A 27984-nucleotide genomic window follows, 5' to 3' on the forward strand; every position below is an offset into this window, starting at 1 on the left:
TGCCTTACTAAAACCTAGGTAAATTAGATCCACTGCGTTTCCTTTGTCTAAAAAATCTGTTACTTTCTCAAAAAAGGAGATCAGGTTGGTCTGGCACGATCTACCTTTTGTAAAACCATGTTGTGTTTTGTCCCATTTACCATTGACTTCAATGTCCTTAACTACCTTCTCCTTCAAAATTTTTTCCAAGACCTTGCATACTACAGATGTCAAACTAACAGGCCTATAATTACCCGGATCACTTTTTTTCCCTTTCTTAAAAATAGGAACTATGTTAGCAATTTTCCAATCATACGGTACAACCCCTGAGTTTACAGATTCATTAAAAATTCTTGCTAATGGGCTTGCAATTTCCTGTGCCAATTCCTTTAATATTCTTGGATGAAGATTATCTGGGCCCCCCGATTTAGTCCCATTAAGCTGTTTGAGTTTCGCTTCTACCTCAAATATGGTAATGTCTACCTCCATATCCTCATTCCCATTTGTCATGCTACCATTATCCCTAAGATCCTCTTTAGTCTTATTAAAGACTGAGGCAAAGTATTTGTTTAGATATTGGGCCATGCCTAGATTATCCTTGACCTCCACTCCATCCCCAGTGTTTAGCGGTCCCACTTCTTTCTTTGTTTTCTTCTTATTTATATGACTATAGAACCTTTTACTATTGGTTTTAATTCCCTTTGCAAGGTCCAACTCTGCTTGACTTTTAGCCTGTCTCACTTTATCCCTACATGTTTTGACCTCAATAAGGTAGCTTTCCTTGCTGATCCCTCCCTTCTTCCACTCCCTATATGCTTTCTGCTTTTTCTTAATCACCTCTCTGAGATGCTTGCTCATCCAGCTTGGTCTACAACTCCTGCCTATGAATTTTTTCCCCTTACTTGGGATGCAAGCTTCCGAAAGCTTCTGCAGCTTTGATTTAAAATAATCCCAGGCCTCCTCTACCTTTAGATCCATAAATTCTTCAGTCCAATCCACTTCCCTAACTAATTTCCTTAATTTTTGAAAGTCAGCCCTTTTGAAGTCAAAAACCCTAGCTGCAGATTTATTTTTATTAATCCTTCCGTTCAGTTTGAACTGAATTAGCTCATGATCACTTGAGCCAAGATTATCCCCTGCAACCATGTCTCACTACTCACCAAAACCAAATCTAAAATGGCGTCCCCTCTAGTTGGTTCATCAGCTACTTGATGAAGGAATCCATCAGCTATCGCATCTAGGAAAATCTGAGCCCTATTATTATTACTACCACTCGTCCTCCAGTCTATATCTGGGAAGTTAAAGTCTCCCATGATCACACAGTTTCCATTAATATTTACTTTATTAAAAACATTAAAAAGGGCTCTATCCATATCCAAATTAGATCCCGGCGGTCTATATTTTACCATCAGTCAGTCTGAAGACTCTGTCATACTGTGTCTTTCAGACGGCTGGTTGTTGACAGGAACGGCTGTATTTATCATTTCAGCATATGGCTACTGAGAGCACCTCAAGTGCAGAATAAAAATGACTGGCCCAATTTTATCATCAGTATGCTAAGAGCTAGAATTCCCCTCTGTCCACCAGCACAAGATCTGCTTAGGTCTTACCATAAAACCATCTCATCTCCCATGAGGACCATGCTTAATGGGCCTGCTGCCAGAATGGGAAGGAAGGCAAGATCAAGGTAATTAGCAGCAACTGTCATGGATGGCAGGACACTCATCTGTGAGAGCCTAAGACACCCTTCATGTTAGTTGATCAACAGACTCATGTGCCACCCTAGAAGCTCTGTTCATAGATTTCATCATTGTCTGATCTCCTGTATAATGTAGGCTATTACACTCCACCCAGCAATTCCAGCAGTGGAAGGAATTATTCTTCTCTCCTACGTGAGTGAGTACTACTGGGCCAGGTAATTTGTGATTGAATTAGAGCATATCTTTTAGAAAGACATCTCATCTCAATTTAGAACTGCATTTTCTAAACTGACTTTGGGTGCCCAACTTGAGACCACATAAAGGGGCCTGATTCTCTGAAAGTAGGTGGCGGTACTCAGCACTTTCAGGAAATCAGGCCCTGATAAGGTATATCAAGATGGCACCCAAAAAGTGCTCCAAATAATAAATTTACCATGTTCCTTGACTAGCTGTTCTAATGATTAGTGATCCGGAGGGTTGGAAAGTTGCATTTTATTTCCAATTTGAATGTTTCTAACTTCAACTTCCAGCCATTCGCTCTCGTCATGTTTTTGTTCCACGCCATTTGATTACTGAAAATGATTTACATCAGCAAATCAGCATAACGAAACCAAGGTTAGAGAGATTATTCTTCATACCGAAAGAATTGATCAGACATGTCATTTCAAAGTTCTCAGCAGTACCTCATCAATTGGATCCTTCTATTTGCTTTGTGTCTCTGGTTGTTTCCAACCAGGGGAGGAAGGATATATATATAGTCAGTGATGAGCTGCCAAAATCTTAACAACCGGTTCCCTCCTCACCCCATGAGGGGGTCGTGGCCTGTCCCCGCCCCCTGGGACTCCTGCCCCATCCACCTCCCTCCCCTGTCCCCTGACTGCCCCTGGAACCGGGCAGAAGGGTCTCATGGGCCACCGTAGTGGGTGCCCACCCCACCCCGCCCCCAAGAGCCAGAGGGACCTGCCGGGGGGCGAGGTGGGGAGTCCCAGCGGTGCTTACCTGGGACGGCTCCCAGGAAGCATCCGGCAGGTCCCTCTGGCTCCTAGGGGTGGGGTGGCGTAGCTAGGGGGGGAGCAGGGGGAGCAGCCACTCCCCCCACTGATCACATCAAAAGTGGTGCCTTAGGTGCCGACTCCGTGGGTGCTCCAGCCCTGGAGCACCCACAGGAAAAATTTGATGGGTGCAGAGCCCCCATCGGCAGCTCCCCGCCCCGTGCCCAGCCCCAGCTCACCTCCGCTCCGCCTCCGGCTCCTCCCCTGAACGCGCTGCTCTGCTTTGCGCCGCCCCCCCCCCCCCCCAGCTTCCCGCGAATCAGCTCTTCAGCAGGAAGCCTGGGAGGGCTGAGAAGCAGGCGGCGGCTTCGCGCTCAGGCCCAGGGAGGCGGAGGTGAGCTGGGGCGGGGAGCGGTTCCCTTGCGCCACCCCCCCCCCCCCGGGTTACCTGCTGCGGCGTGGGCGGCCCTCCTCACGCCCCCCCGGCCCCAGCTCACCTCCGTCTCCCTGGGCCTGAGCGCGAAGCCGGCGCCTGCTTCTCAGCCCTCCCAGGCTTCCCACGCAAACAGCTGATTCGCGGGGTGGAGCATAACTCAAGGGCGGAGGCGGAGCGGAGGTGAGCTGGGGCCGGGGACCGGTAGGGGAGTTGCTGGTGGGTGCTCTGCACCCATCAAATTTTCCCCGTGGGTGCTCCAGCCCCGGAGCACCCATGGAGTCGGCACCTAAGGTGCCACTTTTGGCCGGTTAAATTTAGAAGCCCTTTTAGAACTGGTTGTGTCTCGCAGAACAACCGGTTCTAAAAGGCTTCTAAATTTAACAACCGGTTCCAGTGAACTGGTGCAAACCGGGTCCAGCGAACCACTGTATATAGTAAGTAGAGGAATGGCAGCCTAGAGCCCCGGTTTCTTTTCCTGGTGTTGACAAAAACTTCCTGTGTGACCTTGCACCAGTCACTTAAGCACAAATATTAAAAGTGGACCCCAATTTTAAGTGCCATATTTTGGGTGCCCTTTTAAAAATTGTGGTTTATCCTCCAAGCCTTTGGGGATAATAATATTCCAGGGGTCAGCAACCTTGCAGAAGTGGGGTGCCGAGTCTTCATTCATTCCCTCTAATTTAAGGTTTCTCCTGCCAGTCATACATGTTAACGTTTTTAGAAGGTCTCTTTCTCTAAGTCTATAATACATAACTAAACTATTGTATGTAAAGTAAATAAGGTTTTTAAAATGTTTAAGAAGCTTCATTTAAAATTAAATTAAAATGCAGATCTTATCAGTTTAGTGTGATCCTTGCCTTTGCTTTTCCTTGCTGAGTTTTCCAACGTCTGGCAGGTATTTGGATACTTTAAGCTGCACACAGGCTTCTGAGCGATCAGTTGTTAACCGGCTCCGAGAGGGACAGAGGACAGATTTCATGTGTGAAAATACCTGTTCACACAGGTATGTGGATTGAAATGCTGAAAGCATTGCAAACGCAATTTTCTTCAGACAGTTAAATTTCACTGGCAGGGACGTCCAGCAGGTCAGAATAGATGCCCCATGATCTCTCTCAATAGCTTCAAGTGCACTCCGCAGATCTTCAAACTTTGATGCCCACAATTCTGAGCTTTTTAACTGAATGAGCTGCATTTCGAAATCTTCAACACCTTCCACTGAAATACAGACAAATCCAAGTTGCTTTCTTTGAACTTTTCAGGTTTAATTAGAAAAGAAAGCACTGGGCCAAATTGCTGGAAATCTGTCAGATAATTCTGATTCCAGTTCTTGCATGTACTTTCTAATCTCAATGTCAAACGCAGTGCGCTGTTCCACGTGGCGTGAGAGTGATGTAAGCAGCAAATCAGGACTTTAAAATATCCCACTACAGTGGTGCTGGAACAATTTTTAAGGTGGGGGTGCTGAGCTGTGCACCCTCTTGCCTCTGTCTGCAGCCCTCACTGCCCCAGGCTGGGGCCAGTGGGCCACAGCTGGGGGTGTCTGCAGAGCCCGGGGCCGGTGGCCAGGACGCCAGGCCAGCAGCAGAGCCCCCTGGACCGGTGGCTGGGACCCGGGGCTGGCAGCGGGCTGAGCAGGGCTGGCAGACGGAACCCCAGCTGGCAGGGGGCCATCGGCTGGTACCCCAGGCCAGCAGCGGAGCCCCTGGACCGGTGGCCAGGACCCAGGCAGTGTGAGTGCCTTTGTCACGTGTACCATAGGTTGCCTACCCCTGTAATATTTGCTTATTTCACTTTCTTTGGAAAGTGTTTTGAGTTCCTCAGATGGGGCCTGATCAAAAACTTGCTGAAGTCAATGGAAAGATTCCCACTGCCTTCAATCAGCCCTGGATCTGACCTGTGTAAAGCACGTCTAGAGAGAAAATCTGTATTCAGTTCCCAGTGCTGCCACAGATGCCTTGTGTGACCTCAAGCAAATCGTTTACTTCCTCTGCATTTCAGTGCCCCGTAACAATCCTTCCTCCCACCCTTCATCTGTCTTGTCTCTTCAGAGTGTAAGCAGTTTGGGGCAGGGACTGCCTCTCACTACCTGCATGTACAGAACCTAGCACAAGGAGGCCCTGATCTCTTTTGGCAACTCTAGGCACTACTGTAATAGAAAGAAATAACAATAACTTAAAGGTTTGTTGAGCCCCCTTTAGATTATTCACCAACCCCCGTCTCTTCCTCCATCATATCCTCATCTGACAGAACAAGGCTTTCCTATTTGGTCTTTGGACTGTATTTAAAAGAAGTGCAACCGGTGGAGACACTTCATTGCAAATGAGCAAAGAGATGTTTGGCACTGATTCACAACTGCAGCGATTTAGCGGCAGGTTGACCTCCACACCATTTGCTGAAAGACTCACGCCAGGCGTGCTGATTGCTGGTGCCAGAGGGCAGGTAATTTTGTGATGGGGAAGAAGGCTATGGGAAAGAGAACAGAATTCCCAGAATACCCTTCACTTTTGCTTCTTGTTACACAGAGTCGTTTATATAAAATGGAAGCAGATTAATGGTGTTCTCTAGCTAATGTGATGACTGCCAAGAATGAAAACCAAGGTTTAGAAACAGCCAGTGTTAGAACCTGCAGGGCTGAAAGCTGGATTCAGGGGGCTCTGGGCTGCTGACACTTCTGCATCATCACCGGAGGCTTAGGCTGGGCTCCCATGGGAGGACCTTGTGAGGCTGGGCTTGGCAGGAAGTTCTGCCCAGCAGGACCAGAGTGGCAGCCCCTCACAGCCGCCTGATTGGCTGATACCAGTATATAAACCAGGAAGCCATGAAGGGGAGCTGTCTGATCAAGAACACAGACTGCCTGTCTGTCTCTGCTCTAGACTCTGCTTGTGATAGACCCTAGACTCTGGTTTCTGACCCTGGTTTGTCCTCAGCTTTGTTATTCAATTGCTGTCTGTAATGTGGTGCCTGTCCCCAATCTCCTGGTAACCTGCCTCCGCCTGCCTCCTGACGCCTAACTGTCAATTCACCCAAAAGGCACCTCTCAGACTCTGACCCCAGTACCTGACTCAGCCCGACTCCTGCTACGACCACTCGGTCTGACTACTCTTGTCCCTGTCAGGACAGTTTGCTCAGACTATCTGCATCCTCCTCAATCCATCCAACCCCTCCACAGATGATAGAAGGGACGGGCTGTCCTCCAACCAGTGGCTCCCTAAGGTCACCTGTCTGCAGGCGGAGAACCATGCTACACAGTGTGGACCCGAAGCACAGGCCCTGCGCGAACAAATAGAGCGGTTGCAGGCTCAGATGGCACAGGTCACTGCCGAGGCCCAGCCCCTATGCAGGCAGCTCACACGCTCACAGGGAGAAGCTGCAACACTACGTGTCCAAATAGACTGTGCCTCACCTGCACTACCCCCTGCAGTGCCACTGCCCAGCTGGATGATTGGAAATTCTGAGGTTTCCTGAACCAATGCCGGCTGCTCTTCCTGCTCCACCCCTTAGTGTACCCCACAGACCAGACTGAGGTGGGACTAGCACTCAGCCTGCTCTCCAGCGAAGCGTTCAATTGGGCCTCCCCCGCTGTTGGAGCAGAGCAGCCTTCATGGCAATCTTCAATGACCCACACCGCATCCACTCGGCAGAGGCTGCCTTCTGGAAGCTTTGCCAGGGGCAAGAGCCAGCCACCTCCTATGCCGCACATTTCCGACGGCTCATGGCTGATGCTGAATGGAATGAGGCAGCCCAACTTTACCCGTTCTGGTGGGGGCTCAATGTTGAGCTACAAGACGAACTAGCCCGGGTCAAAACCCCCCCCATCTAGCCATATTTATTGACCTCACCCTGTGCACTGACTCTTGTCTTCATGAACAGACGGAGGAAAGGAGAGTTGGCTCAATACCCCCATGCCCACCCTCCACATTGAGACCTGTGCAACTGAGTCCTGAACCTATGCAGGTCAGGCTGGGTCACCAACGTCGGAACCCGGAGGAGAGAGCATGTCAACAACAGCTGAACCTCTGTGTTTACTGCAAGGGACCAGGACACACCTCCTGCCCAGCTCAGAAGAACTCAGGAAACAGACCAGACCAGCCCCAGGACAGCCCAGATCCTAGGAACTACACTGCTGCATGCACATGAAAGAACCAGACAATGACATTGATGGAATGTCCTGCAGGAGCTGTTTTCTGCAAGGTCCCTACCTCTTACTTGGTCACCAGATGGCAAGCAAAGTGTGCACGCTCACAGCCTCCACTAACAAGCGTTCTGCATATTTTAAGGATGAACTGGCCAGTTGAATCACAACAAAACAGTACAATGTCAAACTGCAGCTGAACAGTGTCTTCTCCAGCGTAGTGTACTTGAAAAAGAATTGCACTGGAAAAAGGCCTCGTATCTCTTAATTCTACAGTGCCCTTCACATGCAGGCTTCCAACAGCTGCACTTAACTATTTTGTACCTTGGATATTTTCTGTTGTACAAATATACGCTAACGGTGAAGTGAGTGTGTAACTTTAAGCATGGGACTCGTCTCATCCCATTGAAGTCAATGGGACCACTTGTGCTTTAACATTACATATGTGCTTCAGTGCTTTGCTGGACAGAGGTATTACTATAGGTACTACTGGTTATAATAACTGAACTTCTACTATAGAAGTTTCTTCATAGTTTATTGGTGGTGGGTGAATATTTTCAAAAGGATTGAGAGACTCGGGTGCTTCAGAAAAGCCTACGCAGAACTCTTTGGTCTAGATATTGCAGAAGAATAGGTTCTGCCATAAGATTCCCATTATTTCCTTTGGCCAGTTCAGATAATCTTTAGGAAAGGCCCCTCTCTTTGGTCTTCAGTGTTACTTCTTCAGGGGTAGGATAAGTCAAAATGGACAAAAGGAAATATTTCATTGTACAGCATACAGTTAGCTGGTGGAACTCATTGCCACAGGATATTGAGGCTACAAACTTAGGAGGATTCAAATGTCCAAAGACATTTAGATGGAGAACAAGAATTTCCAGAGTTGTTATATGAAATACTTTAAAAGTGGTGGAAGGCTATAAGCAGTCATGCTTCAGAACTGAATTTTCTGCAGGAACAGTCTTCCACTGGGAAATCCTGATTCAACAAAATAAAAATGTAGCAATTTTGTCAAAGTTTTCAACAGGAAATGACCAAAACTTTTTGTTTTGATGCGGCCAAAATGTTTTGTTTGGACTTTATCATTTTGACTTTTATGTTATGTTATAATATAAAGATAAAAATTTATAATTTCAGGATATTTTGTTTAATGAAAAATTCCAACATTGACTTCATCCCGATTTGGGACTAAATGAAATTTCAAAAGCTACCTGCATGAAATATTATTCTCTCTTGGTTTGACGAAACTGGAAAGCAACTTTATTTTTTGTTTGATCATAAAAGGAAACTGCTTATGCAAATAAGTCATGATCATCATCTTATATGGCATCCCCATTACTGGATGTTTGCAACCATGGCAGTCCATTCTGTATGATCGTCTGCTGACATTATACAAACTTGTCTCACTCCTTCTCTCTTGATCTCTGTTCTGTATTTTCATCTCCCATTATAGTCTCCTTCTGATTTCAGTATAATTGTTTTATTACTTGGAGTTCATATCCATCAATCCCTACAGTTTATAATATGTTGAGCAATTTCAAGTGGTAGTGCTTATCAAATAATTTTTGGGAGTCAATAAAACACAAGTATACTGTTTTCTCTCTTTCAATTGATGTTTGTAATATAACCTTCAAGTTCACAATGGTGACTATCATGCCCTTTCCACATTTGAAGCTGTATTGTTGTTTGCTTATTTCCTTGTCAATCCTTCCTTGTATTTGGTCTTGAACAACTTGCAAAAGTATCTTACAGGCATGGGATAGTAGGCTGTTTGTTTGTAATCTTGACAATCCATAGTGTTGTTCTTTTTGGAGATTTGGAAACACAATGAACTTTGTAAAGTCTTCTGGCAATTCTCCTGGCTCAAACCGATTCTTCATTACCTCTCAAAGGGCTTTTAAGCCTTTGGCCCCTATTTTTTTTTAACAATTCAGCTGGTATTTCATCACATCCCAGTGCTTCTCCATTCAAAAGTCTTTTTATTGCTGCCATGGTTCTTCGTCCATTATTGGTGGGCTGACTTGATTGATCTCTAGTTGAGGTTTATCAGGCCTTTTACTAATTGGTATATTCTTGTCATCGCTTGTTCTTCTTGTCTTTAGGGTCTGCCACATATTGTCCATTTTTGTCCTTAAGGGTTACCCTTCTTCTATAATTTATGGCACTTACCTTTTGATACATCTCACTTTGTTTGTTTGCTTTATCCAATTGCTGATCCAGTCATTCATTCAGACTTTACTAATCTGCATTTATTCTTTATCATTTTTAATCTTCAGTATTCCTTTTTTTCTGTTGTTGATCTTTGTGCCTTTACTTTCCTTCTTTTGTCCATTACAGCAGTGACGTTATCCATGGGACTTTCTTAGCTATTAACTTCTTCCCTACTTATTTATCTGCAGCTTCTTTGATAGCATCTTTCAGACATTCCCAAGTGACTTGGTCTTTGTTCGCATTAATGATCTGCATCACGTCTTCTTGGTAGTGATTTTGTATCTCATGATTCAGAACTCAGACCTCCAAGGTTCCATCCTAGATAGTGTTTGGCTTTCTGTAACTTTTTCAGTTTGATATTTGGTCTTATTAAAACGAATCTATGATCTGATCCACAATCTGCACTTGGCATTACCTTAACCTTCCTAACACTATTTCTGTATCTATGGTTAATCGTGATAAAATCAATTTGGTTTTTATATGTCCCTCTCAGTGAGTCTCATATACACCTTGCACTTTTTGTTCAGAATAAGCACTGCTGATAATGAAGTCATGTTTCTTGCAAAATTCTATGAATCTTTCTCCTCTATCATTTGTTTCACCAATGCCAAATGGACCAAGTGCTCCAGATATTCTGTCCTTTCTTACTTTTGCCTTCCATGATAGGTGTCATATGAAAGGGAATTTTTATATCTGCCAGTCAATAATCAACTATTGTTACAGCAGTATTTTTTGAGTTACAAGGACACAAATGTGTGCTACTGCAATACTCCTTCTGTGTGAAACGCCTCACATATTTGCACTTTTAATGGTTAAATTTTATTTATGAATTAAGGGGAAATTTTCTAAAGTGCCTAAGGGGTTTAAGAGCACAAGTCTCACTGTAATTCAATGAGACTTGTGCTCCCAAATCTGCTAGGCACCTTTTAAAAAACCCTCTCCTTATATTAGTTACATACAAAGAACATTTTTCAATTAGCAATTAAAAAAAAACATTTTCAAGAAAAGGTCAACTTTTAGCCTGGAGTAAGGTTGCATATGCAGACTTAAAAAGCCATTGCAGTGTGCTTGTGTGTTAGGCCTAGCATTTTGTTATAGTAGAAATAAAAAGTTTTTTGTGGGTTGCACCTTCATATTAATGAAGGTCTGATACTAATCTACGGCGTAAAAAGCAATGGAAGTATAAACAAGTCTTTGTTGGCTTAGGAAAGGTGCTGAATTAACTGAAAACATCAGTTTTCCCCATCACCTTCATCTTCGTACGTAAAGTGACCTTATTAACATGTGATGGTTTATCTGCAAAGATACTTTTGTGTCAAGTTACTAGTTCTATAAAAAGAATCGAGCACGGAGAGAGATGGAGAGCTCTTTTAACACTGAAGCTCCTGCTGATCTTCTCAGGATTGGAAATGAAAACTACACAATGCCAGAGGGTTTCCCCCTTCCTCTCCCCTCCCCACCCCTCGCAAATAAGTTTAAAGAAGAGTTATTTATTGAACACAGGATGATATGTTAACAACAGGTGTGACCCTGAAAACAGACATGAGAAGCTCTTGACTACTGAAAATGTACTGGAAGCCATTTTTTCTTATTGTTTATGGTTCTCTTCTTTAAAAAGAGAAGAAACATAAAATGAAATAAACTGTGCACACAGCCAGTCTGTGCTAAAACTTCCATTTATTTTTTTATTACCACTCCTTCCCTGCCCATTTGTATGCCTGGCCATCTGTTATGTTGTATCTTTTAGACTGTAGGCTCTTTGGGGCAGGGAGCACTGTTTCCAATGAAGGAGATTTTCAAAGGAACTGAACAGAGATAGGCTCAGTGGAACATCAGTAGAACTTATGCCTCTAATTCCCTTTGGCGCTTCTGAAGTTTCTCCCCTATATATGCTTGTACAGAACATAGCACAAGGTGGCCCTGGACTGGTTGGCCCCTGTGCACTATTGTAATATACATGGTCAGTAATAACTAGGAAATTAAAGGAAAAATAGCTACGAAAACGGGAAGCAGCATGACACACAAAATAATGCGGCATTGTAGCGCACATGGTGGAGGCAGCTTGCATCTGGCACAGCTTATGTTCTCTGTAGTGCACACTGAAATGGAGAGAGGCAGCTGTCCTGCTGTAGAGGCAGCTGTCATTTCATGCTCAGATGCAGCCTGCTACAGAGAGAGACACACACAGTTTGTACTCGCTTGAGCAGAATTTCCTTTCTGGATTTTGCAGCCTTATTAATCTAAACCAGAAGTCAATCTGCCTGAAAGTGGTAGGGCTTTGTGCATGGAAATATATAGCAGGACATATGCTGGTCCTCCCACCACACATCTATGCCTGTTAACGCCTATCCATAAAAATACAAATCCTTTATAGAGGCTCCCTGTGGCTGGATTTTCTGTTGACTGCAGTCATGCTTGAGCAGGCGGGAACTTCCTCTCATAGTAAACTGACGTCATTGTGCTAAAGCTACTCAGTGGAGTTCACTGAGACCCTTTTGTGCGGACAAGTAACAGCAAGTTCAGATGAGCAGCTCGGGAAGTGATGCTCAAGTTCAGCGTTGCTTCCTGAAGCAGGGTACGCATGCCCCAAAGAGGCAGTTTCAGCATGTGGGCGTCAGATGAAATCCGAAGTATACGGTGGATTATGGACACCCACGTTGTTAGCTTTACAAATCTGGGTTTGGATAACTGGGTGACCCAAATGCGAGGCCAGCTGTTCCCAGGCTTCACTTTCAATTCCTTCCTCCTACTTTCTCCTTCAAAAAAAATTAGTGCAAAATCCCTTGATGCCTGTCATCATCAGATGCTTCCCAATTGCAATCGTGTTTTGCTTGATAAAATGTGAGGTGTGCTGCTCAACAGCAAACAAGTGACTAAATGCTAATTGCCTTGATTGCGTGAAAAGCATAGAGAGACTTCTTCTTACCACAGCATTGGAGTTCCATTGTCCAGTGGACAGGATGGTGGTATGGAGAGCACATGCTAGAAGGAGCATGTCCAGATGGGGTGGATACACCGTTTGATAAGTTTAAAGAAGGAGGATCTCTTAGTTTACTCACCACAAAATCCTGCTGGGGCCTGCCATCCACACAGTGCGCCTCCTTCCTAGACCAGCATGAAGTTTTTGGTTCAGCCATTGTTATTGACACGGGTCTAGTTCTGACTCAATGCCGGAAAATAATGAATACTCCACTTGATTGGCTTTCTGCTTCTGTGGTCATCTATCCTCCTCTTCATCCACTTCCCATTTTATGAACACTTTGCCTCCTGTTTGCTTTGATCCTCATCCATTGTCTTCCCACTGCCCTGTGTTTCCCTGCCTCACAGGTTATCTCACGGATGCCACCTAAATAAAGGGCCATCTAAGCACTCAGTGTTTCCACAACAACAAAAGGTAGGCTTGCATGCTTCAGTTCACCAGGAAAGAAGGGAAGAGCCATCAATCTTGCTGGATACTGGAGAGGTCAGAGTGCTTAGTCAGCTGTCCAATCAATTATCCACTTGAACAGACTATGAGTTTTAGAAAGAGGACTATATGCTATTCTTTCTGACATCAGGGCTGTAGGTATTTACAACAGATTTAAGGGACGTGGGGAGACCAATGCAACCATGTAGAATGCACCTTGAAAGCAAAGCAAGTCTCGTTTTAATGGTCAAACGTGGGAAATATTTTGGAGATTCAACAAACTTAAAAAAACCAAACTCCCTTAAAATCCACCACACAACATCATGCCCATTTGCTTAACACGTTTCTCAGTTTCCTTATCCATCATCCTACAGCCTCATCCCAGATCCATTAGAAAGAGAAGTGTCATTTGACTTGCTGCAGTGATAGTTTGCCACTTGCATCTGTAAAAACCAAGCACTATTCTTATCAAACCTTATTCTCGTTCACACTAAGGCCAATTTACACCATTCTAGTATTAATGTAAATGTAATTAATGCCCACTTTAAGGCTTCTTTACACTGCCAGTGTCATGTAAGGGGATTTAGCGTAAATGAGAATCAGGCCTAAAGTGTCAATGCCACGCCTCACCACTGTATCTCAGTGACCAAAATTTGATTAAGCAACAGACTGTAAAATAAAATAAAAAATCACAAAAAACGCCGAACAGACGTGCTGTGAGAATGAATTTGTTACTATTTAAAAAACTGAACGGTGCTATACAGCTGCTTATTCTATTCTAGCATGACCAAGCACTTGCATTAACCCATCATTTTACATTACAGCATAGTCATAACAGTGAATACTAGCCGGGGGGAATCAGTAGAAGGCTTTCAAGAAATCAAACTGCTCATCAAGGTTAGAGTTTATCTATTAAATAAAAATCACACAGAACAAGGAATCTGCATGGCCGACCACCTTACAGAAGCCAGTGCAGATAGCTAATAAATAATGCAGTCTAACTTTGAGTCTGAGTTGAAGTTGTGTGATCCCAGACTCAATACTGATATATTAGATTTACTGCTTTCCTTAGAGCCATAAATGAGTCACATGTTACGGTGAAAGAGAGCTGGCCTGGCCAACGGAAAGCCAGCTGTGTGGAAGCTCTGGTACCTTTTAGAGGCTTGGTTCTCAGAAGACATTCCTCCTGTTTGACTCCATCCAGTGACAGGTGGAGGAACCATCCTCCTTGACTCATCTGAAGGCTCAGAGAAGATGATCCTTGTGCAGGATCAGGGACCTACTACGTTCATTATGTTTACAGAAATACACATATCAAACACTCTGGGATAGGCACTCTTCATCTGTAGATAAATAAAAAAATAAAGACTTGTTTGAAGTTCCTGCCTAGTGTATTGTAGAAGTAAATGCTCCTTGTAACAGTCTGTGTTCCTGGCTATATTTACACACTATATGCCTTGAAACTACTTGATGATACACTTTCAAGCTGAGATCTTCACGGAACTTTGGCAATTAGGTGCCATTCATTTCAGTGGGACTTGTACACCTGCATCTCCCAGGCAGGTTTGAAAATCCCCAGCACTAAACTCTGAAGACTCCGCAGTGCAAACAAGAAACAATTCTCCCAAGTGAGAACATTCATACATTCACACTTAACTTGTTTGCAGTCTGATTGGCTAGTAATGAGCTAAGGGGCAGTCACCAGGTCACTGAAAACCAATCTAAAATCAAAGCAGCAAAGTGTGCGTCTCTAGTGGGTGGAGCTTGTTTTGTGGGTGGAGCTGGTAAGAGTAGTACTTTTTTGCCTTCCAACTCAGTCCCTTTGTGCACATTTTCTACACTGAGGAAGGGGAAGATTCTGCCACCGTGAGTCACACTAAATACTTCGCTATGTGATTAGTTCTGCTAAAGTCATATACACCTACTACCTATTTTTTTTGTGCATTAAAAATGATGACTAATGAGACCATGAATTGTAAAAATGCAAACTTGAAAAATCTCAGCTTACATTTCCTGATGTTTAAAGAGAAAGAAATATGTTCAGAATCAACACATGTTGCAGTGGAATTGTTATCTTCTTTGCATGTCCTAAGTCATTATGTTGTAATGAAATCCACCTTTTGGGTCCCATTGAAATCAACAGGCCTTAAGCATGTGCTTAAGAGCTTTTCAGAACTGGGACGAAAGGCCCTGATCCAGGAGAGCACTTGAGCACATGCTTAAGTTAAGGTATGCGATTGATCCCACGGAATTCTATGGGGCTACTTCCATGCTTTAAGTTATGGGCATGTTTAAGTCCTTTGCTGGATCAGGGCCTAAGTGTTTTGCAGAATAAACTTGGGCTTAAAGCTAAACACATGCTTTGTTGAATCAGGGCCTGTGGCACCATGGCCACCACCCAACTCTATTTTCCTTTGACTTAAGGCCTCTTTAAAACTCACCCCTTTTCCAGTTGCATTCTCAGCCCCAAGCCTTTTAATTCAGTCTTCACCAGGCAGCTGCCAGCAGAGTTTGTCAGAAACAGAACTCCAAAGTCCCAAACAAACACAAAGGCTTTCATCAGTTCCAACTCCAGTTTCCTGGCAGTCCCAGCTACTTCTCTCAGCCATAGCCCTCTGCCCTGCAGATTCCTGGTGCCTTTTATATTGGGAATTCTTCCCCTCTGGCAGGGCTTATCTTGTAATCGGGGCTGGCTTAGCCCACAGCACCTTATGGTACATGTGCATGGATAAGCACATTTTAAAAAGTCAAATGCCATTAAGAACTATATTTCTCCAAGGATACCCACTCTAAGAAATATTTTACCCACAGGTTTGGCTACTACCCAATTCCTAATATTGCAGAGGCAAGTCCTTTTGCGAAATTGGCATTTGGGCAGTGACTGGGGACCCTTGTGCTTTGAAAGATTTAATTTAATTCATCGTTTTCGTTCTGTTTCCTCTCCAGATACATTTCTCAACCATTATGTCCCTTTTGTCCTCATCAGTGGTCTCAGCTTTTCTCAGCCTAATAGTCTGTGAATTTGTGTGTTGTTTGCACCTTCTTCCAGAACATTTACGAGGAGATTAATTAAATCTGGTACTAAGAGTACATGTCTAGATACCAGTTAGGAGTACATCTCTCCTAACTCAATCCAGCACTTTGTTGATGGTGCTTAACACCTAATACAATCTGGATACGTTTTTCAATGCAATATCAAGTGCTTTCATAAAATCTAAGTATTTCACATCTACTGCCTGCCATCCATCCAATCAGTTTATAATTCTGCCAAATAAACTAATCAACATTTCTGGTGAAAATTATTCTCTATTAGAGCTGAGTGAATAATTCAAAATGAGTAATTTATTCCATGAATGTAGCCATACTTAATAGAATATGTTCAAGCAGAATCCAATTTACTTGTTATTCTAATGTATCTGATTATTCATTAATCCATGGTTGACCCATGAATAGTTAAATACTCCAGATGTGGCCTCACCAGTGCCGAAAAGAGGGGAATAATCGCTTCCCTTGATCTGCTGGCAATGCTCCTACTAATACAGCCCAATATGCCTTTAGCCTTCTTGGCAACAAGGGCACACTGCTGACTCAGATCCAGCTTCTCATCCACTGTAATCCCCAGGTCCTTTTCCGCAGAACTACAGCTTAGCCAGTCGATCCCCAGCCTATAGCTGTCATGGGATTCTTCCGTCCTAAGTGCAGGACTCTGCACTTGTCCTTGTTGAACCTCGTCAGGTTTCTTTTAGCCCAATCCTCCAATTTGTCTAGGTCACTCTGGACCCGATCCCTACCCTCCAGCATATCTACCACTCCCCCAAGCTTAGTGTCATCTGCGAAGTTGCTGAGGGTGCAATCTAGTGTAGGCAACCAAGTTTGAAAATTTTGGCCTCAATGGCTGGTGAATATTACAAATTTCGTTTCTCTCATACGCAGCACCGATCTGGAGAGAACACTGTGCCAACGCATCCCTCATTCCTAAGCCTGGTTTGCACAGTCATTACATTACAAGCACTCACTAGAAGTCTAAAGTGACCAGTCTCATGAACTCTCCATAGACTTACTATTTATCTTTTTATTATTTCATGACATTAAAAAAAACAAACCTAAGGGTTTTTCTGCTTCCCTCCCGTGAGCAACAAGGTGCTACCTTTCCTCCTCTCCTGCCTCTTCATGGACCTGCCTGCTGCCTCTTCAATTTCTGCACTGCTGCCGCTGTCACTTGTGCCCTTGCTCTGGAGATCAGGGAGAGTGGGCGGATGAGGGGGGAAGGGCATACAGGTGACGTCTTTGCAGCACAAGACCTGCTGCAACTGGCCGTCGACCAAGTGCAGTGTTCCCCGCATACACAGGGTATGTGTACGTGGGAGCTTTGAGCTAGCGTGCTAGAAATAGCAGTGTGGACATGGCGGCACAAGTGTGTGTGGACCCAGGGGGCTGGGTGGGCTTGGGTACTACCCGTGCCGCAATGGCCACGCTCTGTTCTGAGTGTGCTAGCGAGGGGTGTCTGTCCACCCAGACTGGGACGCTCACTCCCAGCAGCAGCATAGATGTTAGATAAAAACAACTATTCTGGCTGGAAGGTCACAACATAACACGACTTTATTTTTTAGAACTCACAACAATAACACACAAGAATCCCCAAACCAGAGAGACAAAGCGGGCTGGCTCCCTAAAACTGAGAGGTACAACTCAACTCACCTTGCTCTAGGCTGGTTGGCTGCAGGCTGACTTCTATTAGGCCCAGATCGGACTCTTCCCTACAGAACACATTCACCTGCTGGCAGGACCATGAAAAACCCTTGAAATTTGAAGTGACAGCCTACAATTTTCACAGAGGTTTCAATACACCACACAAAGCAACTGAAGTGGCGGTCCCCCTTCCTTTTAAACCTCCACGGTAGTGTGCCAAAGGTATCAGGTTTGCCAGCTGAAATGTCAATTGATGAGAACCATTGTACTAATTCCTTCGGATACAGTTGGAGCAGAGTCCTTTGAGTAAGGGAGCGAGTGGGTGTGACATATTTGAACGCTTTCTTTCCAGACCACAATAAAATATTACTCTTCTCTGATCAACAAAGAACCAAGTACAGAAATGTTCTGATCAAAGGCAGGTTTTCTCTACCTGACCTTTGGGAGAAGGTGTGAGAAACAATGGTCTGATTAAATATGCCAGGATGTTTCCATAAAAAAAGGATTCTAAAAAAAACCCAACAACCCAGTTTCTTGGCACTTTCAGATCTGGAGTTAGCAAATAATAAACTGCCTCCCCAAGGAAGAGAGACCAAAGGCTGATTAGACATGAGCAGGTACCCTATCCACCATAGATAATTAACTAGGCCTTTATCTGTGTTTAAAGAGGCACATTCTAATTCTGCTGATTGAGCGTGTCAGTGTGTGATTAATTGCCTTTGCCTTGCCACCCAACTGCTAACCAGCTCAAGCCTAGGTTTTGTTATTATTTGAATGGCAAAGGCAATCCACACTGAGATGTCAGTATAATTGGCTGGGGTTGGCTGCATATTTTAAATATGCTTCATTCCAAAGTCTTCCTTAACCTTAAACCAAAACAAAGACAAAAGCCCAATGCGCCCAACCTTTAAGAACATGGTGAAAGTGATGTACATCATGGAGAATCAGGAGAGAAGCCATACAGATACCTGTTAACAAAAATTCTGATTGTTAAAGGGCAAGTACAGATTGCCATGGCTTTCACATGCTTTTCACACCACCATGTTAGCTTTCTTTGTTAACACTCTTTTTATTCTGCAGATACCATAGAGTATAAATACAGAACCTGATTCTGCACAAACTTATGTTTGTGTGTGTCATAAATATAAAGGGAAGGGTAAACCCCTTTGAAATCCCTCCTGGCCAGAGGAAAAAACTCCTCTCACCTGTAAAGGGTTAAGAAGCTAAAGGTAACCTCGCTGGCACCTGACCAAAATGACCAATGAGGAGACAAGATACTTTCAAAAGCTGGGAGGAGGGAGAGAAACAAAGGGTCTCAGTCTGTCTATATGCTGTTTCTGCCGGGGATAGACCAGGAATGGAGTCTTAGAACTTTTAGTAAGTAATCTAGCTAGGTATGTGTTAGATTATGATTTCTTTAAATGGCTGAGAAAAGAATTGTGCTGAATAGAATGACTATTCCTGTCTGTGTGTCTTTTTTGTAACTTAAGGTTTTGCCTAGAGGGGTTCTCTATGTTTTGAATCTAATTACCCTGTAAGGTATCTACCATCCTGATTTTACAGAGGTGATTTCTTTACTTCTATTTACTTCTATTTCTATTAAAAGTCTTCTTGTAAGAAAACTGAATGCTTTTTCATTGTTCTCAGATCCAAGGGTTTGGGTCTGTGGTCACCTATGCAAATTGGTGAGGCTTTTTATCCAACATTTCCCAGGAAAGGGGGGGGTGCAAGTGTTGGGAAGATTATTCATTGTTCTTAAGATCCAAAGGTCTGGGTCTGTAGTCACCTAGGCAAATTGGTGAGGCTTTTTACCAAACCTTGTCCAGGAAGTGGGGTGCAAGGTTTTGGGAAGTATTTTGGGGGGAAAGATGTTTCCAAACAGCTCTTCCCCAGTAACCAATATTTGTTTGGTGGTGGTAGCGGCCAATCCAAGGACAAAGGGTGGAATATTTTGTACCTTGGGGAAGTTTTGACCTAAGCTGGTACAGGTAAGCTTAGGAGGTTTTTCATGCAGGTCCCCACATCTGTACCCTAGCGTTCAGAGTGGGGGAGGAACCTTGACAGTGTGTAACTTTAGGCATTTATCTAATCCCATTGAACTCACTTGGACGACGCATAGGTATAAAGTTACTGAAGGGTGCAGTGTTGCCAGCCCTCAGATTTTATCCCAAGTCTCATGATATTTGGTATTGTTCTTAAAGCCCCAGGCCCTGGAATCATGTGAATACACCAAAATCTCAGCTTTCATTTACAAATCAAAAGCCCATTTCTAGCCCTTATGGTTGGGGAGAAAAGCTTGAAAATATGAGCCCTAAAGGTTCAAAAAAGCCAGGAGGCACATAGAAAATCTCCACACTTATTATTTTGAAAATGTCATGATTTTTAAGTCAATCCCATGATCTTTTGGGCCATGACTCATGATTCTTGAATGCTTAGGGTTGGCATTAGCTGGATCTGGGCCTTAGTCAAGAATGATATATTATGGGAGCCTAAAACAACTTGCTGAAGACTTTGAACAAAAAGTAAAGGCCTGCAAAACTTTTCCTTTGGGAATAGTCCTTATGGAAGCAGTTTTACTGCTGTTGGCAGGACTGCTCGCGTGAGCAAGCGTTTGCAGATGGGGTACCATTTTAAGGTGATAGGAGAAGGAAGTTTGCAAAGCTGGAGGTTTCATTTTAATTTTATTAAAAAGGCAACAGAGTAAACAAAATAAAACACTAGGCACAACATGCTGTAAAGGCAAATGCTGTGCGATGAGAGTAGCATACGGGTTTATAGACAGTGTTTCAATACTATCGTACTGGGCCCATGTAGAGAGGAAGAATGGTCCAGTGGCTGGGGTGCTAGGTGGGGACATGAGAGCCCTCCGGGGTTCAGCTCCTTGCTCTGCCATAGGCTGCCTGTGCCTCTTGGGCAAATCGCCCTGTGCCTCAGTGCCCCATATGTACAATGGGGATAACAGCTCTGTTCTCCCTCACAGGGGGCTTTGGAGAGGGGCTTAGGTACTATAGCCAAGGGGGCTAGATAAGTACAATAGACAGGTCAACTGTAACTGCTCTGCTATAACATGGGTGATGCACCATTGGGGTTAGAGCTGGTAAAAACGGGCAAAGCTCAGTATTCCCATCGAGCGGAGGCCAATTGGCAGTATTTGAATGGAGAGGGAGACTGGAAAGAATTATGTGCCCTCATCTTTGTGGCATCCATAGACAGCAAAAAGACAGTCCAGTCCAGGTTAGCAATACCGCAGGGGTTGATGTTGCTTAGAGAGGTGAAGTTGAACAGAAAGGATAATGGTGCCTCCAACCCACCCTTTGACTTGTCAGCTCTTCAGGAGCGACCGAGTCTTACTGTCCGTACAATGCCGAGCACAATGGGGCCCTGAGTTCATCTGGGTCCCCAAAGTGCTGCTATGGCAAAATGAATCCATAGCGAGGAAGATGGAGACCGAGAGAGCTAACATGATGGCAACACCCCTGCCTGTTCCCTGCACATACCACAGCTAGTGAGTAAAAATGTCAGCTTAAAATGTGCTTTGAACAATTCATATTTTTCTAAGTTTTGAAGTGTTAAGTTATAAATTGTCCCTCTGCCCTGATGGTTTCAGTGTCAAAGATATCTCCTAAGGTAAGTAACATTTTAAAATGGCTGCACCGGTGCTCTGACGAACTGCTGTGAAACCTCTCTCAGACTGGCCTTGTTGTACGGTGCATGATGCAGCCAGCACTAGGGGAAAAACCAACCAGTTTCACAGGTGGCATGTTCTTCCTGTATGATGATCAAGTAAATTCCCCTCATTTTCATTGCAAAAAGTGGTTGGTAAGGTGGTTCTCCCAATAAACACCAGGGGGCGTACTGTCTACAATGATAGCAAAATCCGTAGTATCCCTCGGATAGCAAGGCCATATCCGTATCCATTCCAGGGTCTTCCCTGAACTCCTTTTACACTAGCATGGCAAAGTTATCATTCCAGTGGGGATCTTATAATGCAGTTTTGTCACCTCATCAGAACCCCAAGGTATAAATATAGATTTATATTTTATCACTTAGCTATACATTATTTTGTCTGCCATTTAAGGTCCTGATTCAGCAAAGTACGTAAGCACATGCTTAACTTTCAGCATGTACTTACATCCCACTGAAGTCAATGAGATTTAAACACATGCTTAAATGTAACATGCTCAGGTGGCTTGCTAAACAGGGGTGCTTTGCTAAATTGGGGCCTAAATGCTGTAAAAATAAATAGTTGTCCCACTATAAAATATTGGGTGATGTGTATGATCAAAGTTCTACTCTTAGCCAATCCATATCTCAGTCACTGGAGATTTTTAAGAATAGGTTAGACAAACACACCTCCAGGATGGTCTAGGTATAGTGTCACCTATGTATACAGGGATGGACCTTCCTTAATGCGGGGTGATGAACTAGATGACCTCATGAAGTCCCTTCCAGCCCTACATTTCTATGATTTTATATCCTTGTATTAAAGTTGAAACATCAAATGCCAGATAATTGCTAATGGGATGACAGCAGATATCATGAGGAATAGCGTCTGTCAATGATCAACACGAGAAAGCCACAATGCAGTGCAATGGCACCGAATGGCTGCCTAATTAAAAAGGCACATGGCAAGCAGCACCCTAGATGTTTCAGTCACAACAAACAGTTCTTCCTGGAAAGAAGTATGGGACCCCTCCGTCCCCACAGGTCCCCTGCACCTGTTGTAACCCTTGTTTCTGATATCTCTCTGCATCTTCTCTTCCATCCTTGTCATCTCCCTTCATCCTCTCTGCTCTTTCTACACCCTGGGCCTGATCCAAAGCCCACTGAAGGATTCTCATTGGCTGCAATGGGCTTTGGATCAGACCTCTAATTCTCTTCTCTCCATCCCACTCCTTACCTCTCAGCCTTCCAGCCCCAACTCTTCCCACTGATGACCTGATGACTACTTACTGTGTACCTGGACCTACTGCCTTCCTACACATTTACCCAACATCTCTCTGTCCCCTAGGAGGATTTCCTCTCCACTTCCCCGTCTTGAGAAAGCTCAGTGAGGCCAGATCCTCAGTTGGCATAGCTCCACCATGGTCATGGATTTACATCAGTCTGGATCTAATTCAACATCTCCTTAGAGTGGGCCTCCAATAATGGAGAAACATGAGGCTTTGCCTGATTAGTCCATTGTACACAGCTCACAATCTACACTAGCTCCAGGACTGCAGGAAAAGCACCACACCGAGGGCTGGTAGTACAGTACCACACTCAGTGTCTCTGCAAAGCTACTCCCGATGTGTGAAATAGTGTGATGTCTCTAGCAAGCAACTGCATTTGAATAGCTTGGAGAATGCCTTTTCCCAACAGCTGGCCCCAATCCCCTACCCAGAAGATTGACGTAGTTACTGACCAAAATGTGGGAGTGAGATGATGTTTAGTATTGGGACTAAGAGTATCCCTTTAGGAAACAGAGGTTGGGTTTTTCTAAAGTACTCATTGAAGTCGGTCGTTTTACTGTTGGCTTCAGTGGGAGCAGAGTCAGGCTAATGCTGAGCACTTCTGAAAAGCCCAGCCCTCCTCCTCTCTTTTACTTGCTTTCCCATCTGTACTAGCTGGGATGGTTTTGTTTCTTACTAATAAATGTAGCTACCGTATTGCTAGCCCCTGGCATTCAAAGTCATGAGTCAGCCCGCCTCAGCTCCCCTCACCCCCCAAATCAGGAGATTTTTAAAAACAGTATCTCTTGGGGCCTTTTTACCTCTCTTCTCATGCTGTAACCATTCAGGTTCTGGTACTTATCTGGCCTTCATCACTGTAGTATCTATTGCACCTCGCAATCTTTAACGTATGCACCCTCACAACACCCCTGGGAGGCAGGACAGTGCTGCCGGTGGGGAACTGTGGCCCAGACAGGCTGTGTGATCTGCCCAAGATTGCACAGGAACTCCATGGCAGAGCAAGGACTCGAACCCCAGTCTCCCAAGCCTAGGCTAGCACCATGACAACTGGCCCATCCTTCCTTTCATTCATGAGTTCAGGCTTTCCTGTGCAACCACGGAGACTACACGATTCCTTGTTTTTTAAATGAAAGCTGAGATTCTCACCTAGTGACATGCCTCCAGAAGCTAGGGCTTTAAGAAAAAGGATGTAAAAAATGACAGCTGATTATGTTGATTAGAAACATTAAGACACATCTTTCGTATTGGCCATTGCGTCAGTATTTGCGATGGACAAAGCAAGCTTGTGGTAGCCCTGTTTGACAACACACAGATAAGAAAGAATCCAGCTGGATCCTACCAGTTGTTAATACACCTCATTTCTGGAGTTGTTATGAATGGTTTAGGTTGGTGTCACTGTCAAGTATCAACAACAATGTTTTAAATGACAAATAGCTGCTGCAAAGTGACCATGTGTTCTTTGAATATTAACCAAACACTTCATTGCAGTAAGCCCTGACTATCCATGTGGTTTTGCCCACCTCCTCAGGGACCTTTATAGTGCTCCCCTTCCTATAAACAGTTTAAAGTCGTAATGGTAAACACGCAGAGCTAAAGCTAAACTTGCATTCGTTACATTTGTGTTGACTATTTGTGACAATACTAGAAATATTTACCAGTCCAGCAGAGCAGTTTACACAGGAAACCCCCACACATTTACCTCTTGTGCCATGATTAATTCTTGGTTTACACTGAGGAAGAGACATAATGGATTTGGTTTTCTACACCAACACAACCTTGCAGGAGCTCCTGTGTACTAAACTCCAGCATTTTGTACGGTTGGTTTAAAAAACAGATGGAGGCCCTAATGTTGCAGATCTGTCCTGAAGGGTTTCATCTCTGTGTAGTTTCTCTCCACCCCCTGACTGATAGCTGACCTCAGAAAGGCCATCATCAGTGGAAGAAGAAAACAGTATGTGAGGACTAGATCCTCCAGGATACAACCAGAGGAGCAACCTCTAGATGGCATGCTGGGAGGCATCTTCTACTCGGTGATGAACACAACTGGTGCTCCTAGCAATCAATGCGATGGGGGCGGGGTGGTCATAGAGTGCTCCCAGGACCCACAAGTGAAGCTCTATTATGTGTAATGACATATTGCACCAGGAGGCACCTCAGGCGAGCAAATCATCTGTGGTAACAGCAAACCTGGAGCTGATGAGTGTATGCTACATAATCCCATGGGCTGGGCCTTTAGGCAGGAAAAGAGATTTGCCAGAATTCACCTCCGATCTCTACTTTACTGATTAGACTGGGCAGGAGCCCTGCTATCTGTGCTACCTCTTCCGTGCCAAAACTGTAATTCTCCATCATTTAGCAACAGATACAGTAGGATGCCTGGGAAGAACCAGGCTAGAATATTACTACATCCTAGTGGGATGCAATTATTTATTTATTCTTGAGATTTATGAAATAACAATGAGAAGGGGCCCATGCCAGAGCACCCTAGCCATATCTGACACCCATGTAAGAATACAATAAATCCCAAAGCATGCAGAAGCCCCATGACAGAGGATAATGCAAGTAACCAGGCAGTGCAAAAAGAAATCATAGTCTCAATTTTTTCCCTAAACATTCTCTCTCCTCGCCTCCCCCCCAAACAATCTCTGCTTCTTCAGCAGCCCTGCTAAGAAGATAGCCCTTGCAGCTGGCCCTTGTGGCCAGCAGATTCTGGATATTTCAGACCAGGATGGGGGCGCCTTCCAAAGGGAAGAGACCACAGGGGCCCTTATGGAGAACACTGCCAGCAGCCTCATTATTATACCAAGGGGGAAGGGATCCCAGCTCAAGCACGTCAACAAATCTCATTGCCACCCGACGCCACAAGCTTCCTCCCATAGGTCTAGTAAGGCCTAATTCTTACTAGCCAGGAGGCCAGCTCTACATCTCACTTCATGAAGATGGTTTATTAAGAGCCACATATTATGGCCCTACATTCCACTCCAATGGGTGGACAACAGCAACAACACGGCCTCCTCTGAAGGGCCACAGTCTTCATAGATGCAAGCAGTTTCAGCTCTAAAATCCTCTTGAACCAAACCAGAACCATAGAGCAGCTTCTGGTACTTGACTGTATTAAAGAACTACTCCCTCTAAAAGCTACCATACACAATAATATTTTGGAAAGTTGTTGCTGTAACTGGAGAAAGAGGGTCAGGTTTCAGGAGGCATTTGGATTGGTGTGACAAAGGCGGGCAAGTCAGGGCCAGGCTGCTACCACACAAACAGTAGACGATCAGCTAAGACATCGGCAAATACCTGATAGACCCTAGTTCAGAAGAAAAAGCTGTTCATTATGGGCCTGAACCTGTGCCAACTGAGGTCAACAGCACGACTCCCTTTGACGTCAATGGGGTTTGGATCTGGCCTCAGATAATTTGCCCAAATGTTAGTAGGCAGTAAGGAGGAAATTTTCAAAGGCACAAATGGCAATTAGGTGCCAAACTCCCACTGGAAATCAATGGAATTAGGTACCTCAACTATCCATTCTGCCTTTGAAAGTCTCCCCCTAAATTCTTATCATTTGGATTTTGAATTTCCATTGGTACAAACAGAAGGGGAGCATAAATGGTGCCATTTCTCAGGGAGTCACTACATGGAACCAACACTAGGTGCATCAGTGAATCTACTAGCTACAAAAGGAGTGTTTATGAAAACACAGCATTTCCGAGGCCGACTTAACAGCGTACAAAAACAACAAGGAGGCCGGTGGCACCTTAAAGACTAACAGATTTATTTGGGCATAAGCTTTCGTGGGTAAAAAACCCACTTCTTCAGATGCATCTGTCATTTTCACTCCATGCATCGGAAGAAGTGGGTTTTTTACCCACGAAAGCTTATTCCCAAATAAATCTGTTAGTCTTTAAGGTGCCACCGGACTCCTCGTTGTGTTTGTGCATACAGACTAACACGGCTACCCCTCTGATACTTAACAGTGTAGTAACTATAGTGCTTGTTTCTTTGGGTTTATTTAATTGCTAATTATTCTTAGTCAGGTTTGCAGACAGTGACTGTGAAGAGTGCATGTAACAAAGAAGCAGGAATCGAGACACGTTTTTCCTCAGGTCCTGAACAGAAGCCAGATCACAGAAGTGCACATTAAAGAAGGGAAGTGTCTTTCCATTTCCCCAGTGTTACTAAACTGTCTGCAATTAGCCCAGCTACTAGTATTTTCCATGGGTTTTTGTTTTTGAATGTATCTTTTTTTTCCAGCCCCGCATACAGAAGGAGTTCCATAATCTATCTGCCGCCCTTTCTGGCCTTTATCACCTCTTTCCAAAATGTCTGCCTCCTAGGGCACTCCTCTGGCATGTAGTGGAGTGTTAATTTCCTCATGTGTCAGACACATCTTCCTGTCCCTTGAGGTAATGTTTGGAGAGTTCTAAATTTGAATTTTGATAGAAAACAGGTGACTTTCGTTCTCTTCCTTCATTTTTACAGTGGTGTTGTAGCTGCGTAGGTCCCAGGATATGAGAGAGACAAGGTGGGGGAGGTAATATCTTTTATTGGGCCAACGTCTGTTGGTGAGAGAGAGAAGCTTTTGAGTTTACACAGAGCTTAGACAGATCTCTTCAGGTCATTTTACAATTTCTTTGCTTGTCTTGAGGCCTTATTTATATACCCAGCCTAGCCATAATTTACATTATTATTGCTATTGTTATTTTATACTTAGGGTTAACATCTACCCTTTAAAAGATCCACAGGGGTAAATGCTCCCTAAATAGCGTCATTGTTCTTGCAAGTTACACTGATGCTGACTTGGAAATCTGTATTAGTGGAGCTGGCTGAGGTAAGGGTTTAGACAGATGTGTTCTGGTGGAATACAGGGTCAGTGTTTCAACAGTAGCTACTCTTGCCCTCAACCATGCCCCCTGGGGTGGGTGGGGGGAGTTTACAGCATCAACCTGTTGGTTTTCTGGAAAGAGGTGCCTGTGGATTCACACCTACTGATTGGTACAGAAGCAGCTGTCAGCCCCACAATTACTAGAGACCAGAGTCTCCCGTGAGATCTGTGGTGTGGTTTGTAGCACAGAATTTACTTATTAAATTACTTAATGCACTCTTTGGCTCACCTACATGGAACAATCGCAGCACATACAGCTTTCAGACAAGTAACATAAATAGCAAACGGGGCTCTCTCAACATGTAACAAATCCTTTGGATGAGATGTGCACAAACCACAATGGGAGAAGAAAGAAAGAAAGAAAGAAAGAAAGAAAGAAAGAAGAAGTTGAACCACCCCCACTGTGTTAGATACACATCGGTCACTAATGAGGGCCTACGCATATTTACTAATGCAGAACAACACTTAAACTCATCCTACACACACAACTCATCCTGGTACATACATAGGCATCCGTGTACATCCACACACATACAGCCACATGCACACTGCAACCATTCAGACAGAAAAAAAAACACTAGACAAATATGCAAACAAATAATAAAATA

General features: G+C 44.2%; 1 protein-coding gene across 6 annotated transcripts in view; it reads right to left on the reverse strand.

Annotated features, from left to right (window-relative positions):
* The window catches only part of NRG1 (neuregulin 1), a 720225-nt gene that overhangs the window by 252174 nt on the left and 440067 nt on the right, over positions 1 to 27984 (reverse strand). The window lies entirely within an intron of this gene.

The sequence above is a fragment of the Chelonia mydas genome, chromosome 5 (genome assembly GCF_015237465.2).
Source record: "Chelonia mydas isolate rCheMyd1 chromosome 5, rCheMyd1.pri.v2, whole genome shotgun sequence".
NCBI lineage: Eukaryota > Metazoa > Chordata > Testudines > Cheloniidae > Chelonia > Chelonia mydas.